This window comes from Delphinus delphis, chromosome 18 (assembly GCF_949987515.2).
Source record: "Delphinus delphis chromosome 18, mDelDel1.2, whole genome shotgun sequence".
In the NCBI taxonomy this organism is placed as follows: Eukaryota; Metazoa; Chordata; class Mammalia; order Artiodactyla; family Delphinidae; genus Delphinus; species Delphinus delphis.
The window spans coordinates 55,905,948-55,924,492 of NC_082700.1; positions in this window are offsets into that span (position 1 = coordinate 55,905,948).

Sequence of the window (18,545 nt, forward strand, 5' to 3'; positions counted from 1 at the left end):
GAAACAAAGATAAATACATGAATGCTTCAACTTACAGTTCATCACTGAGGAAGTAAAAAGAAAAAAAAACAAAATACCACCAAAAACAAGCAAACAACAACAATAAAACTAATCCAAAATGTGAGCCAGATTTAGCACTTATGTAAGTTTTTCCCCTAAGTGAAATTGTATTTTACTCCCCTGAGTGACTGTTTTGGGGATAAGAAGAGTTGTATTATTATTTTTTTCCTTATTTATTTGAGGTATAATTGACAAAAATAAATATATAATTAAAGCATATGTAGGGGAGCAAACTTTGCCACCCCAAAGTGTCTCTGGCATGAGGATGATTTTGAGCTGAAAATAATCAAGGCTCTAAAGACTCAAGAACGAACTTTGACCTCCCTTTTAGGTGCCTAAAATAATTTAGATAAAGAGCTCCCAGAGGAGAACTATCACCAGAGATGTCTGTAAAGACTACAGGCTAGAAGTATTGGGGGCCGTTGGGTAGAGCTAGAGATCAGTTTACTCTGCATCCCATTGTCTCTGTATGACCCAGCAAACTTCTGTTTACCAAACACTTGCTTTTGCCTCTCCATGTGAATTTCCTTCCTCCCCTTTGAAGTCCCAAATCACTACCCCCAACACCCTCTTTTGGCTTTGCTGAAGATGGGATTTAAGGTGAGGAATCCAGCCATTTTGGTGAGTTACTCTGTTCTCCTGGGTCCCTCCCACATATATACATATTATTAAACTTTTGTTAAATTTTCTCCTGTTCACCTGTCTCATGTCAATTTAATCAATATAATTCTTAAACCAGCCAGAAGAACCTGGAAGGGTAGAGGAAAATGCTTTCTCCCTGACACATACAATTTGTCACATTTTGACATATATATACTCTCATGAAACAATCACTACAATCAAGATAATGAATATATCACCCCAAAATGTTTCCTCATGACTCTCATGTAATCTTTCCCAGCTGCCTATCCAACATGCACTCCTCATCTCTAAGCGACCGCAGATCTCTTTCTGTTGGTAGAGTCTGATTTACATTTTCTAGAATTTTACATAAATGGGAGTATGTATTCTCTTTTAACTGATTTCCTTTATTCAGCATAATTATTCTGAAGTCCATCAATGAAGTGGCAATGTGTCACTAGTTCATTCCTATTTGTGGCTGAGTAGTATTCCATTTTATGTATATACCACTATTTGATTTTTCACTCACCTGTCGATGAACATTTAGACTGTTTTCAGTTTAAGGCTATAACAGAACAAATAAACATTCATTTGAAAGTCTTTGTCTATGTGCTGTCTTTTCTCTTAGATATCTAGAAGTGGAAATACTTGATTCATATGGTAGGCATATGTTTAACTTTATAATAAACCATGAAAAGGCTTTACAAAGTGACTGTATCATTTATATTCTCATTAGCAATGAGTGATAATGTCGATTCTTCCTCTTCTCCAGATACTTGGTATGGTCAATTTGTTTCATTTAGCTATTCTAATAGGTAGTGATATTTTCTTGTCATTTTAATTTTCATTTCCTTTATGACTAATCATATTAAGCATCATTTCAAGTGCTTATTTGCACTGCATATTTGCTTTTGTATATTTTCTTTGGAGATGTCTCTTTGAATATTTGACCATTTTTTATTCAGTTATTTACAAGTTTTTGACTTTTGAGAATTCTTTATATATTAATGATGCAAGTCCTTTAGCAGACATAAGATTTGCAAATATTTTCTCCCCATCTGTGGATTGTTCTCTCATTCTTTCAACAATGACTTTTGATTAGCAAACATTTTTAATATTAATGAACCAAAGATCACAATCTCTTTTATTTTCTTCTGAAAATATTATAGTTTTTGGTTTTCCATTTAGTTTTACTTTCCACTTTAATTAATTTTTGTATAAAGTGTGAGGTATATTTCAAAGCTCATTTTTGCATATGAACTTTCCATTACTCTAGTGACATTAAACATAAAACTATCTTATCTCCACTGAATTGTACCTTTGTCAAAAATCAGTTTTCCATATGTATGTGTATAGTTTTCTGGACTATATCTACATAAGTCTACTTATCTCTCTTCAGAATGAAACCACATTGCCTGGATTACTGTAGCTTTATGATAAGTCTTGAAATCAGGTGGTTTACCTTGAAATCATGTAGTTATCTAGTTCTCCAACTTTGATATTTTTTCAAGTTGATTTCACTATTCTAAGTTCTTTGCATTTTCATATCAATTTTTGTAATAAAGTTATCAAGTTCTAGAAGAAAGCTTGGTAGGATTTGTGTGTGAGTGTGTGTGGTAAAAACATATAACATTGAGCCTACTATCTTAACCATTTTTAACTTTACAGTTTAGTAGTGTTAAATACATTCACATTTTGTGCAACTGATATCTGAAACTTTTTCATTTTGCAAAATAAACTCTATACCCATTAAACACTAATTGCCCCTCTCTCTCCCTCTACCAACCTTAGTCAACCACATTTCTTCTTTCTATTTTTACAATTTTGACTAATTCAGATATTTTATATGAGTGGCATTATATGGTATTTTTCCTTTTATGACCAGCTTATTTCACTTAGCATAATGTCCCCAAGGTTCTTTCATGTTGCAGCATGTGACAGGATTTTCAGTTGAATAATACAGTCTATTGCATGTATATACCACATTTTCTTTATCCATTCATCCATTGATGAACATGTGAATTGCTTCTACCTCTTGGCTACTGTGAACAATGCTGCAATGAACATGAGCATGCAAATAATCTTTTGGGATCCTGCTTTGAATTATTTTGGAAATATATCCAGAAGCGGAATTGCTGGGTCACATGGTAATTCAATTTTTTGAGCAACCTATACTTTTTCCATAATGGATGCACCATTTTACATTCTCACCAACAGTGCGCAAGGTTTTCAATTACTTCATATCCTCCCCAACACTTGCTATTTTCTGTTCTTTTGATAGTGGCTATCCTAATGGGTCTGGGGTGAGATCTACTGTTGTTTTTAATTTGAATATCTCTTATGCCTAGTAATGTTAAGCATCTTTTCATATGCTTGTTGGGTGGCCTGCTAGGATGTTGATTGGAATTTGTTATAGCTGTAGATTGCTTTGGGGAGAACTGATATCTTAACAACATAGAGCTTTCAGCCTCATAAACAGAATTATATTCATTTAGGCTGTCTTTAATTTCTCTCAGCAATATTTTGTACTTTTGAATGTATAGGTTTAGCATATCTTTCATCATACTTAGCCCTAAGCATATCATGTATTTGTTCTTGTTGTAAATGATATTCTTTTTAATTTCAGTTTTGGATTCCTCCTTAGTACTATATAGAAAATACATGATTATTTTTATTTTGATATTACTACCTTGTTAAATTGGCTTAATAGTTGTAGAGTTTTATTCATTTGTTTTTTTAGAATCCACTGGATTTCTACATTGATATCCAGGTAGTCTATGAAAAACAAGTGTTTATTTCTTCCTTGCTAGTTAGTGTGACTTTTTTATTGCAATGGGTACAATCTCTAATACAATATTCATTAAAAGTAAAGAGAAAAAACCTCAGTCTTCCTCTTGATCTTAGAGATAGCAGGAAGTCCTTCACTATTAAGTTGTGATTAGCTATACGGTTTTCATAGGTACACTTTATCAGGATGAGAGTATACTTTTGTATGTCTAGGTTGTTGATATTTTACAGAAAAAACAGACATTCAAATTTTGTAAAGTACTTTTTTTCTGTGTCTCTTGAAATTATCACATGGTTTTTAATGTTTAGTTTGTTAATATGGTAAATTACTTTGATTTTGATTATTAAACCAAGTTTTCATTCCTGTGATAAATCTAACTTGGTCATGATACATTATCATTTATATTGTTAGATTCAATTTGCTAAAATATTGTTCATATTATTTGAATCTATATTTATCTGGTATAATAGTAATTGGTGAAGTCTCTTAGACAGCCTCATCCACCAGAGAGCATACAGCAGAAGCAAGAAGAACTACAATCCTGCAGCCTGTGGAACAAAAACCACATTCACAGAAAGACAGACAAGATGAAAAGGCAGAGGGCTACGTACCAGATGAAGGAACAAGATAAAACCCCAGAAAAATAACTAAATGAAGTGGAGATAGGCAACCTTCTAGAAAAAGAAATCAGAATAATGATAGTGAAGATGCTCCAGGACCTCGGAAAAAGAATGGAAGCAAATATCAAGAAGATGCAAGAATAGTTTACCAAACACCTAGAAGAATTAAAGAACAAACAAACAGAGATGAACAATACAGTAACTGAAATGAAAACTACACTAGAAGGAATCAATAACAGAATAACTGAGGTAGAAGAACGGATAAGTGACATGGAAGACAGAATGGTGGAATTCACTGCTGCGGAACAGAATAAAGAAAAAAGAATGAAAAGATATGAACAGAGCCTAAGAGATCTGTGGGACGACATGAAACACAACAAAATTTGCATTACAGGGGTCTGAGAAGGAGAAGAGAGAGAGAGAAAGGACCAGAGAAAATATTTGAAGAGATTATAGTCAAAAACTTCCCTAACATGGGAAAGGAAATAGCCACCCAAGTCCAGGAAGCACAGAGAGTGCCATAAAGGATAAACCCAAGGAGAAACACACCAAGACACATAGTAATCAAACTGGTAAAAATTAAAGAAAAATTATTGAAAGCATCAAGGGAAAAATGACAAATAACATACAACGGAACTCCATTAGGTTAACAGCTGCTTTCTCAGCAGGAACTCTAAAAGCCAGAAGGGAGTGGCATGATATACTTAAAGTGATGAAGGGAAGAACATACAAGCAAGATTACTCTACCCGGCAAGGATTTCATTCAGATTCAATGGAGAAATCAAAAGCTTTACAGACAAGCAAAAGCTAAGAGAATTCAGCATCAACAAACCAGCTCTACAACAAATGCTAAAGGAACTTCTCTAAGTGGGAAAAAAAAGAGAAGAAAAGGACCTACAAAAACAAACCCAAAACAATTAAGAAAATGGTCATAGGAACATACATATCAATAATTACCTTAAACATGAATGGATTAAATGCTCCAACCAAAAGACACAGGATTGCGGAATGGATACAAAAACAAGACCCATATATATGCTGTCTACAAGAGACCCACTTCAGACCTAGGGACAAATAAAGACTGAAAGTGAGTGGATGGAAAAAGATATACCATGCAAATGGAAATCAAAAGAAAGCTGGAGTAGCAATACTCATATCAGATAAAATAGACTTTAAAATAAAGAATGTTACAAAACACAGGTAGGACAATATGTAATAATCAACGGATCAATCAAAGAAGAAGATATAACAATTATAAATATATATACACACCAAACATAAGAGCGCCTCAATACACAAGGCAACTACTGACAGCTATAAAAGAGGAAATTGGGGCCTCCCTGGTGGCGCAGTGGTTGAGAGTCCGCCTGCCGATGCAGGGGACACGGGTTCGTGCCCCGGTCCGGGAGGATCCCACATGCCGCGGAGCGGCTGGGCCCGTGAGCCATGGCCGCTGAGCCTGCGCATCCGGAGCCTGTGCTCCGCAACACGAGAGGCCACAACAGTGAGAGGCCCGTGTACCGCACAAAAAAAAAAAAAAAAGAGGAAATTGACAGTAACAAAATAATACTGGGGGACTTTAACATCTCACTTACACCAATGGACAGATCATCCAAAATGAAAATAAATAAGGAACAGAAGCTTTAAATGGCAAAATAGACCAGATAGATTTAATTGACATTTATAGGACATTCCATCCAAAAACAGCACATTACACTTTCTTCTGAAGTGCACATGGAACATTCTCCAAGATAGATCACATCCTGGGTCAAAAATCAAGCTTCAGTAAATTTAAGAAAATTGAAATCATATCAAGCATCTTTTCTGACCACAACATTATAAGATTAGAAATGAATTACAGGGAATAAAACGTAAAAAACACAAACACATGGAGGCTAAACAATATGTTACTAAATAACCAAGAGATCACTCAAGAAATCAAAGAGGAAATCAAAAAATACCTAGAAACAAATGAAAACACGATGATCCAAAACCTATGGGATGCAGCAAAAGCAGTTCTAAGAGGGAAGTTTATAGCTATACAAGCCTACTTCAAGAAAAATCTCAAATAAAAAACCTAAGCTTACACCTAAAGGAACTAGAGAAAGAAGAACAAGCAAAACCCAATGTTAGCAGAAGGAAAGAAATCATAAAGATCAGAGCAGAAACAAATGAAATAGAAACAAAGAAAACAATAGCAAAGATCAATAAAACTAAAAGCTGATTCTTTGAGAAGATAAAAAAAAATTGATAAACCATTAGATAGAACATCAAGAAAAAGAGGGAGAGGACTCAAATCAATAAAATTAGAAATGAAAAAGGAGAAGTTACAATAGACACTGCAGAAATACAAAGCATCCTAAGAGACTAGTACAAGCAGCTCTATGCCAATAAAATGGACAATCTGGAAGAAATGGACAAATTCTTAGAAAGGTATAAGCTTCCAAGACTGAACCAGGAAAAAATAGAAAATATGAACGGACCCATCACAAGTAATGAAATTGAAACTGTGATTAAAAATCTTCCAACAAACAAAAGTCCAGGACCAGATGGCTTCACAGGTGAATTCTATCAAACATTTAGAGAAGAGCTAACACCTATCCTTCTCAAACTCTCCAAAAAATTAGAGGGAGAAACACTCCCAAATTCATTCTATGAGGCCACCATCACCCTGATACCAAAACCAGACAAAGATGTCACAAAGAAAGAAAACCACAGGGCAATATCACTGATGAACGTAGATGAAAAAATCCTCAAAATAATACTAGCAAACAGAATCCAACAACACATTAAAAGCATCATACACCATGATCAAGTGGGATTTATCCCAGTGATGCAAGGATTCTTCAGTATACACAAATCAGACAATGTGATACACCATATTAACAAATTGAAGAAGAAAAACCATATGATCATCTCAATAGATGCAGAAAAAGCTTTTGACAAAATTCAACACCATTTATGATAAAAAACCTCCAGAAAGTAGGCATAGAGGGAACCTACCTCAACATAATAAAGGCCATATATGACAAACTCACAGCAAACATCATTCTCAATTGTGAAAAACTGAAAGCATTTCCTCTAAGATCAGGAGCAAGACAAGGATATCCACTCTCACCACTATCATTCAACATAGTTTTGGAAGTCCTAGCCACGGCAATCAGAGAAGAAAAAGAAATAAAAGGAATACAAATTGGAAAAGAAGAAGTAAAACTTCGTTTGCAGATGACATGATACTATACATAGAGAATCCTAAAGATGCTACCAGAAAACTCCTAGAGCTAATCAATGAATTTCGTAAAGTTACAGGACACAAAATTAACGCACAGAAATCTCTTGCATTCCTATACACTAATTATGAAAGATCTGAAAGAGAAATTAAGGAAACACTCCCATTTACCATTGCAAAAAAAGAATAAAATGCCTAGGAATTAAACTACCTAGGAAGACAAAAGACCTGTATGCAGAAAACTATAAGACACTGATGAAAGAAATTAAAGATGATACCAACAGATGGAGAGATATACCATGTTCTTGGATTGGAAGAATCAATATTGTGAAAATGAATATGCTACCCAAAGCAATCTACAGATTCAATGCACTCCCTATCAAACTACCACTGGCATTTTTCACAGAACTAGTACCAAAAATTTCACAATTTGTATGGAAACACAAAAGATCCTGAATAGCCAAAGCAATCTTGAGATAGAAAAACGGAGCTGAAGGAATCAGGATCCCTGACTTCGGACTATACTACAAAGCTACAGTAATCAAGACAATATGATACTGGCACAAAAACAGAAACATACATCAATGGAACAAGAAAGAAAGCCCAAAGATAAACCCACGCACCTATGGTCAACTAATTTATGACAAAGGAGGCAAGGATATACAATGGAGAAAAGACAGTCTTTTCAATAAGTGGTGATGGGAAAACTGAACAGCCACATGTAAAAGAATTAAATTAGAACACTCCTTAACACCATACACAAAAATAAACTCAAAATGGATTAGAGACCTAAATGTAAGACCAGACACTATAAAACTCTTAGAGGAAAACATAGGAAGAACACTCTTTGACGTAAATCACAGCAAGATCTTTTTTGATCCATGTCCTAGAGTAATGGAAATAAAAACAAAAATAAACAAATGGGACCTAATGAAACTTAAAAGCTTTTGCACAGCAGGGAAACCATAAACAAGATGAAAAGACAAGCTTCAGAATGCGAGAAAATATTTGCAAATGAATCAATGGACAAAGGATTAATCTCCAAAATATATAAACAGCTCATGCAGCTCAATATTAAAGAAACAACCAACCCCATCCAAAAATGGGCAGAAGACCTAAATAGACATTTCTCCAAAGAAGACATACAGATGGCCAAGAGGCACATGAAAAGCTGCTCAACATCACTAATTATTAGAGAAATGCCAATCAAAAAACAATGAGGTATCACCTTACACCAATTAGAATGGGCATCATCAGAAAATCTAGAAACAACAAATGCTGGAGAGGGTGTGGAGAAATGGGAACCCTCTTGCACTGTTGGTTGGAATGTAAATTGGTACAGCCACTATGGAGAACAGTATGGAGGTTCCTTAAAACACTAAAAATAGAATTACCATATGATCCAGCAATCCCACTATTGGGATTAAAAACCATAACTGAAAAAGACACATGTACCCCAAAATTCATTGCAGCAGTATTTACAATAGGGAGGTCATGGAAGCAACCTAAATGCCCATTGACAGACAAATGGATAAAGAAGTAGTGGTACATATATACAATGGAATATTACTCAGCCATAAAAAGGAAAGAAATTGGGTCATATGTTGAGACATGGATGGATCTAGAGAGTGTCATACAGAGTGAAGTAAGTCAGAAAGAGAAAAACAAATATCATATATTAACGCATATATGTGGAACCAGAAAAATGGTACAGATGAACTGGTTTGCAGGGCAGAAATTGAGACACAGTTGTAGAAAACAAGTGTATGGACACCAAGGGGGGAAAGTGGTGGGGGTGGTGGTGTGTGATGAATTGGGAGACTGGGATTGACATGTATACACTGATGTGTATTAAACTGATAACTGTTAAGAACCTGCTGTATAAAAATATAAAATAAAATTCAAAAAAAATTAAAAATAAAACTAAATAATAATAATATCTCAAAAAAAGAAACAGGAATTGGTTGTCTCAATCTAATTTATTTCTATGATTTTTGGTATCAGGGTAATGTAGGTCTTATAAAATTAACTGAGGAAAGCTGTTCTGTAAATTTTTGGAAGAATTTGGGTGGAATTGGCCATATTATGTTTTCCCTAACATTTTTAAAGAACTTACAATAATTTCATAATAATTATTAATTATGCCATTCAGATTGTGTAATATGTTGGGATGTCATATCTTTCCTTTCTCAGAGTAGTAATTTGTGTCATCCTACATTTTCATGGTAGTTTAGCTGAAAGTTTATCAATGTTAGTGATCTTAAAAATATGAGTTTTTGGTTTTTCTTTTTCCAAATTCTGTTGTATAGATTTCTCCTCTGATTTTTATAATATCCATTCTACTGTTTATTTTAGGTTACATTTGCACCTTATTTTCTAGTTTTCTAAGGTATAAATGATGTTATTGATATGAGACCTTGCATCTTTATGTGCAGTTTTACTATGCATACTGTACTATAAATTTCTTTTAAAGCATACTTTAACAATAACCAACAAATTTTGACATATTGTATTATTTTTCATTCAGTTGAAAATATTTTCTAAATATTTGAGACGTATCTCAAAGATATGTCTGTTGATTTTTGTTTAAAACATCTTTACTGGAGTATAATTGCTTCACAATACTGTGTTAGTTTCTGTTATACACCAAAGTGAATCAGCCATATGTTTACATATATCCCCATATCCCCTCCCTCTTGAGCCTCCCTCCCATCCTCCCTATCCCACTCCTCTAGGTCATCACAAGGCACCCAGCTGATCTCCCTGTACTATGTTGCTGCTTCCCACTAGCTATTTTACATTCGGTAGTGTATATATGTCAATGCTGCTCTCACTTCGCCCCAGCTTCCCCCCCCCCCACCCCGTGTCCTCAAGTCCATTCTCTATGTCTACCTCTTTATTCCGGCTCTGCCACTAGGTTCGTCAGTACCAGTTATTTTTTTTTTAGATTCCATATATATACATTAGCATATGGTATTTACTTTTCTTACTTACTTCACTCTATATGACAGACTCTAGGTCCATCCACCTCAGTACAAATAACTCAATTTCGTTTCTTTTTATGGCTGAGTAATATTCCATTGTATATATGTGCCACATCTTCTTTATCCATTCATCTGTTGATGGACATTTAGGTTGCTTCCATATCCTGGTTATTGTAAATAGTGCTGCATTGAACACTGTGGTACATGTCTCTTTTTGAATTATGGTTTTCTCAGAGTATATGCCCAGTAGTGGGATTGCTGTGTCATATGGTAGTTCTATTTTTAGTTTTTTATGGAACCTCCTTAATCTCATGTGGTCATAGAATGTGTTTTGTAAAATATCTAAATAGAATCCTTTTAAAGTTACTGATATTCTTTCTGTGACCCAAAATATATTTATTTTATTGATAACTGTTCCATGTTCCATGTGCACTTGTAAAAAAAAAGAGAAAAAGAAGAAGAAAAAAGAAAAACAAGAGTATTCTTCTGCTGTTTTGTGGAGTGTTGTATAAATGTCAATTAGGTCAATTTGATTATTATTCAGTATTTTTTACTGATTTCCTGTTTGCTTGTTCAACCAATATTGGAAACAAGGTATAGAAATCTCTGGCTATCAATGTAGAATTGTCTATTTCTTCTTACATTTCTATTAATTTTTTTTTTTTTTGCGGTACGCGGGCCTCTCACTGTTGTGGCCTCTCATGTTGCGGAGCACAGGCTCCGGACATGCAGGCTCAGCAGCCATGGCTCACGGGACCCAGCCGCTCCACGGCATGTGGGATCCTCCCGGACCGGGGCAGGAACCCGTGTCCCCTGCATCGGCAGGCAGACTCCCAACCACTGCACCACCAGAGAAGCCCCATTTCTATTAATTTTTGCTTCATGTATCTTGTAAGTTTGTTAATAGGTGCATCAACATTTTGAATTTTTAATTACTTTTACATACCTTTTCATTACGAAGAGACTTCCTTTGTCTCTGGTGATATTATTTGCTCTGTAATCTATTTTATCTGATATTAATATAGCCACTCCAGCTTTCTTTGATTAGTCAAATTGTATTATAACTTTTCCCATATTTTTACTTTTAATCTATTTATTTCTCTATATCTTAGGTACATGTTAAAGGCAATGAAAAGTTTGTCCTTGCTTTTTTGTCCAGTCTGACATCTCTCCCTTTAATTAGGGGTTTTGGACCTTTGGACCAATTACATTTGATGTTATTAATATGGTTAGGTTAAGTCTATCATCTTGCTATTGTTTTTCTATTTGTTCCAAATCTTTTTTCCTTTTTTTCTGTCTTTTGGATTCACTATATTTTATGATTCAGTTTTTCATTGTTGGTTTATTAACCACATTTCTTATTTTTATTCCAATAGTGCTTTTTATTTTATATGTATCTTTACCTTATCACAACCCCCATGCAAATGATATTTTATCAGATGTATGACATAAGACATTTCAACAATATTACTGCGTTTCCCTCCTTTCCAAATTTTATGCTATTGTTTGCATACGTTTTACTTATACATATGTATTAACACTAAAATTCATTATTTTTAACAGTAGTTCATATTTTAAGAGATTTAAATTATATGTATATAGCTAGCAACTATACATCAATACCATTTCTCTTACTTGTTTTTCCTTCTTTGTGATCCATGTTTAAATTTGGTACACTTTTTTTTCTGACTGAAGGATAACTTTAACATTTCTTGTAGAGCTGGCCTGACAGTGATTGAGTCCTTCAACTTTTATATTTCTGAAAGTGTCAATTTTTGCTTTCATTATTTAAAGATATTACAGGTGTCTACAGAATTCTGTGTTGATAAATTTCTTCTTTCAGTACTTTAAAGATATTGCTCCAGGGCTCCCCTGGTGGCACAGTGGTTGAGAGTACGCCTGCCGATGCAGGGGACGCGGGTTCGTGCCCCGGTCGAGAAAGATCCCACATGCCACGGAGCGGCTGGGCCCATGAGCCATGGCCGCTGAGCCTGCGCGTCCGGAGCCTGTGCTCCGCAACGGGAGAGGTCACAACAGTGAGAGGCCTGCGTACCGCTAAAAGAAAAAAAAGAAAAAGACATTGTTCCATTATCTGCTCAGATACAGTGTCCCGGCAAGAAATCTGCTTTCTTTTCCCCTTTGTTCCTCTGTATGTAATGTGTTTTTTTTTTCTGGCCACTTTTTTTTGTTTTGTTTTTTTGCGGTACGCGGGCCTCTCACCGTTGTGGCCTCTCCCATTGCGGAGCACAGGCTCCGGACCCACAGGCTCAGCGGCCATGGCTCACGGGCCCAGCCGCTCCGGGCATGTGGGATCTTCCCAGACCGGGGCACGAACCCGCGTCCCCTGCATTGGCAGGCGGGGCACGAACCCGCCTCCCCTGCATCAGCAGGCGGACTCTCAACCACCGTGCTACCAGGAAAGCCCTTCTGGCCACTTTTAAAATTTTTTCTTGATCACTGTTTTTGGCCATTTGACCATGATGTGCCATGATGCAATTTACTTCAAAATTTGTTTTGGGGTTTGTTGAACTTCTTGGATCTGTGGGTTTACAGTTTTTATCAAACTTGGAAAAATTTGCCATTATTTCTTCAAATATTTTTTTCCTATCAATCTGTCCCTTCTCCTTCAAGAATTTTATTTCACTTATGCTCTTTTCAATTTTACTGATTTTTACATCTTTTTTGATTTTTAGAAAGTTTCCCTTGCTTTGTTTTCAAGTTCATATTTTCTAATATTTTCTTCTGCAATAATTAATCTGCCATTTATTCTATCCATTGTAATTGCATCTTAGCTGTTGGCATTAGTATCTCTACAGTTACTGAATTTGTTTTACATCCCCCATGTCTCTACTTGTTTCCGAATATATGCAATAAAATTAAGTTTTAATAACTGTTTTATGGCTTTCACATGCCAATCCTAACATCTGTGAAAGTTCTGGGTCAATTTGATTCTTTTTTCATTATGGGTTACCTTTTCTTGCCTCTTTAAGGCTAGTAACTTTGCTTGAAGGTTATACATTTTTGTTCTCCCATAGTATTCTTGAGTACTGTTGTGTGATACACTTGTTACTTGGAAACAGTTTGATACTTTTGGGTTTTTCTTTTTAAAATTTGTTATGTAGATATGAGCAATTTCTTTTCTAGAGCTAATTTATTCCCCACTACAGAGGCAAAATACTTTGAATGTTGTGAGGATTTTAAGATATTCTAATTTGGCTAACGGGAATATGTACTTTTGCTTGGCCTCATGTGAGCTCTGAGTATTGTTCTTAATAATCTTCTTGGATGGTTCTTCAATGTAGTCTCATTGTACAAATGCAAGGGTCAATATTCTTCTCAATACTTAATAAGGATTCTCTCACATCTTTGGGGTTCTTCTCTCCCTGTGTTGGTCTCATTTCCCATAGTCTGCCTTGTGGACTGTAACTGCCTCGTGTTCCCCCAAATCTCAGTTTCACCTCCTTAACTCAGGGAGACTACCAGGTTCTGCCTTTGTTCCCCATTTTTGCACTATAGCCTGGAAGCCCTTTCAAGTCAATAAGCCAGGCCAACCATACAGCTCACCCTGTTTATTTCCATTCTCCACGGACTCACTCTCCTTCATTTATTGAGGCCCATTATCTTGGAAACCTTTGATCTGTGTGTTTTTTTTGTTTGTTTGGTTTGTTTGGTTTTTTTTATTTTTTTGGTTATTTCAGTCAGGAGGATAAATCTTGTCACTGTGACTATATTTTAGCCAGATGACCCCAAATGACTTTTATGGTTGAAAGGTTAATGAGTGTGGACATTAGTGTCTCTGAAAGAAACATTCACCAATAGAAAAAAATCTCTCTTTCTTGCAATTATTGAGACCAGAATAAGGGGAATGCCTTAGGCTGCTCACACCAGATACCACTGAACTCCAACAAATCAGTACCTGAGCCTGCCTCCCACTAAAGTAAAAGAAATCTATGTTGAGGCACCTTACTCGAAGTACCCTGAGTCATAATGTTAATGCTGCACTTTCCAGTTTGTAAATTTTACATGCCTTATTTCTCAGAACTCAGTGCATGTATCTTTGGCAAGGTATTATCATTATTCTTGCTTTACAGTTTGAGTAATTAATGTTCATATTAATTTGATTTCCACCAGCAGACAGTAAGTGTTAGATCTAGGACTAAAATATGCCATACTTTCTTCTTTTTTTCTTTTCATCGTTATCTTTTGTGCATGTGTGTGAGAACATTTAAGATCTACTCTGTCAGCAAATTTCAAGTATACAATACAGTATTACTAACTATAGTCAACATGCTGTATTAGATCTCCAGAACTTACTCATCTTATAATTGAAAGTCTGTACCTTTGCTCTGCTTCTGTGAAGCTATGCCATTCCTTCTTTTTTTTTTTTTTTTTTTTTTTTTTGCGGTACAGGGGCCTCTCACCGTTGTGGCCTCTCCCGTTCCAGAGCACAGGCTCCGGACGCGCAGGCTCAGCGGCCATGGCTCACGGGCCCAGCCGCTCCGCGGCACGTGGGATCTTCCCGAACCAGGGCAGGAACCCGTATACCCTGCATCGGCAGGCGGACTCTCAACCACTGCGCCACCAGGCAAGCCCTATGCCATTCATTCTTAAAGGATAAGTTCCATCTCAGATTCTGCAAAACCACTCTGATGTCTTGATTTGGGGATATCCTTACAATTAAAAAAAAATAGCTGACTGAACATATGTATGAACAGCTAAGGACACAATAATGACTGTCTGCACACTATGAAATTTCCAGTCAACTGTACTTATATCATTATCCTTCTCCGGTTTTAACATCAGCAGGATTGACAGGAACACAAAAGTGGTATTAATACAGATGATTCCTTACGTAGATATTCATACTGCCTTGCTGCCTTTTTAAACTTGAAAGACATTTTCACAGTTTATAAACAGTCATCCTTTTAAAATAAACTACCTTGCTAACACCTTGCATGCTGAGTTTATGTGTCTGGCATTTTTAGAAGCAGAGTTACAAACCTCTGGGAATCCAAATTTAATGGAAATCTTGACAGCTTTCTATCTTTAACTAAGAGAATGCTGTCAATGTTAGATGGCATTCTCCAGGTAATACTGATGAGGTCAGCTCTCTAAAGCAAACTAATTGCAAGATGTATTTCTGCTAACAAATTATAAACTGTGCTTATACCTGCTATACAAATATAATGTAGTTCAGAGCACGGGATGGACACAAAACAATCAGTAAAAGTCATTACTTATATTGAATAAATCGAAAATTGCTGTTCCTAGCTCTTTTCAGACTACTGATGTGAAATACACAGAGTACATCATATCTATCACTGTGAAAATACACTCATCTTTGTTTCTGACTCTCTTAAAATTCATTTATATCAAAATTAAACAATTGTGAGACTAGAAAATGTTAAATATAGTGTATAAACTTATCAATTACTATCAGTTTTTCATTTGATTATAATAACCGGAAATTGTTTGCTTAAATTCCCAGAGTACAAAAATACTCTGTTGAGCCTATTTGTTTTATAATTTTCTCAGAAACTAAAGTTATTATTTTTTTTGTTTGGTTTGGGTTTTTTGATAAACTAAATCTGCATGTTTAGGTTTTTCATAGTCTTTCTACTGCCTACATAGTGATAGAGGTAAAAAATCAAGAAAAGGTAAACAGCAAAGGTGATCTAGATATTTAAAATCTAAATCCTGATTACTTGAGATTAAACAACACCATGGTATATTGCATTTCTTTATAACTATTCTAAATAATAGAATATTAACATAGGCTTGTTATATTTTAAATGCAGACTGGTTTACTCTCCATAGTTTTAAATGAAACAGAAGAACTACTGTCTTCCTTCAAGATATGTGGAATGGATTTTTTAGTATTCACTCTGTTCCCTCAATCTATTGCAATGACTTTCAAATTTTTTTGACCCAGAGTATGAATTACTTTTACCCTAAGTGCCAGTATACATTCTTGTATCTAGGTGAAAAAAAGCATCATATGCAATTCTTATACTTACTATGTGTAATATATTCTGTTATTTTCTATTTCATTCTATTTTTTATTATTCTTAGATTAAAATTACTGTTTGTGATATACTAAATCAACCTCACAACCTTGAGACTCTACTTTTGAAAAGCAATGGTCCATAAGATATGTAGAATAATCCTTTCCAGGAGTGCTCTGATATGTGGAGAAAAAAGAAAATAAATTCTTTCTTTGAAGTAAATGGAAACTGAATTTCTAACCTGTACCCATAAATATCTTACACAAGTGTGTATGAATCTACTAAGCAGCTCATGTATAATGTTAATTTACTGGTTTTCCCAATCACAGGAAGCTTCATACAGGGGTTTACTGTTTTTTTCCACCAGTTTATTTGCACAGAATTTGTGTTTTATAATCCTTAGGTCATAATTTTCATATATGAATCTGACTTCTATTTCTAGTAATATGGCTGGAAAGTCTATCTTAATCAAATCCTCTCATTAAAAACAACTGAAAATGCAGATCATATATTTAAATTAGAAAAGTAATAATCATCAAAAAAGCTAATAAAACACCAGTCTAAAATCAAAGTAAAAGCAGTACCCCAGATGTTGAGCAGAGAAATTAAACTTGTTTGTTCTGTGAGCATTTGTCCAAACGATGACCCTCAACTTTATATTTGACAAAATTGTGTGCAGGGAGCTGGAAGTGGGGAGATGGAAGTCAAGATACAGGTCCATTCAAGGAAGAATTCTAATAAGATGCTCTCTGCTCCATGAAGTTAGGACACAAAGGGCTAAATTCACAGAATGAGAGGGAGCCAGTAATAAACCGACATCCTCCCTACTTCCAAAGGCTGCAAGGAAGTCACAGCACTGAGCAGTTCAAGCAAGGAAAATGCTTAGATGAAAAGATAAACTATTGAGAAAAATTGCAGAGGAAAAAAAGTCCTATATGTAAAAAAGACAATAACCAAAGTTAATAACTCATTTGATATGCTTAACTGCAGCTAATACATGTCTGAGAACCATTGGGTAAATGGCAGATGGATAAGAAGAAATTATCCAGAATGTTGCTCAAAGATACAAGTGGGAGAAAAAATTTGGGTCGGTACCAAGAATTCAAGGTTCAATGTATTTTAGAAAATATTCAATTCACTGCATTAACAGATTAAAGGAGAAAAAAATGTGACTTCCTAATAATTTAATAAAATTGATAAAATGTATTATTTGTGAAAGAAAAATTTGATGATATGTAACATTCCTATTTGACTGGGAGAAGAAAACAATTTTTCTTAAAGTGATACAGGTGTCATGGACCAGGAAATGGTTTGCTCTGATTCCCCTTTAAGGAAGCACACATACTGCACCAGCAGCTGGAAACGCTGTCAGCAGGTCACCTCCAACTCTCAGATACTTCACAGAGTCTGCTCCAGTGCAGAGAACTGCTTAACCCAAGGGAACAGCTTCCCTAGGACAGTCCATATCCAATGACTGATCACAGTAGGGGTATAATATCTTGCACATTGAGCCCTATGTGAGACAACTTCAATAGTATATGTCTCTCCAGAGGACCCTCCTGAGTCACCCAAGGTTTGTTGGGGTCATATTGCAGTTTGATGTTCACCTCTACTCAATCCTGTTTCTGCCAACCCTCCTCACATGCACTGATAACTTAGGATATTCTGAATGCCAAACTTTGTCTCAGAAACTGCTTCTAGGGAACCAGCATATAATAGTAGTCTATCTAATAAAACTACAATTTATCTAATAAAACCACAACCTCTAGTAAAAATTTTGCTATATGGTAAATCATGGAAAAGTAATCTTCAAAAACTTGGTAAAAAGAAATATACTGTTGGAGATTGCATTAACAGTCCCAATTCTTCATTCCACACTTTTCCCATAATCTTTGCCAGTGAGATTCCAGTCCTCCCCACTAAAAAGGTGAAATTTATTTCCCTGCACCTTGACCTCAGATTTGGCCACGTGACTTGTAACCAACAGAAACAGACAGAAATGATGGTATGCCAGTTGCAAGCCTACATCTTTAAAGTCCTATAGGTATACCTTGCTCATCATTATCAATTTTAATCATCTTTGCAATAAAGAATCTAGCCAGTTCCATAAGACAAAGAATAAAATACAGTACTAAGTTAGAAAAATTAAAAACAAGAAGAAATGTAATTATTTGTAAATGATTTTATATATGTAAATCATTTGCATTTTCAAAAAATTTTGCTAAAGCACGTTATGTA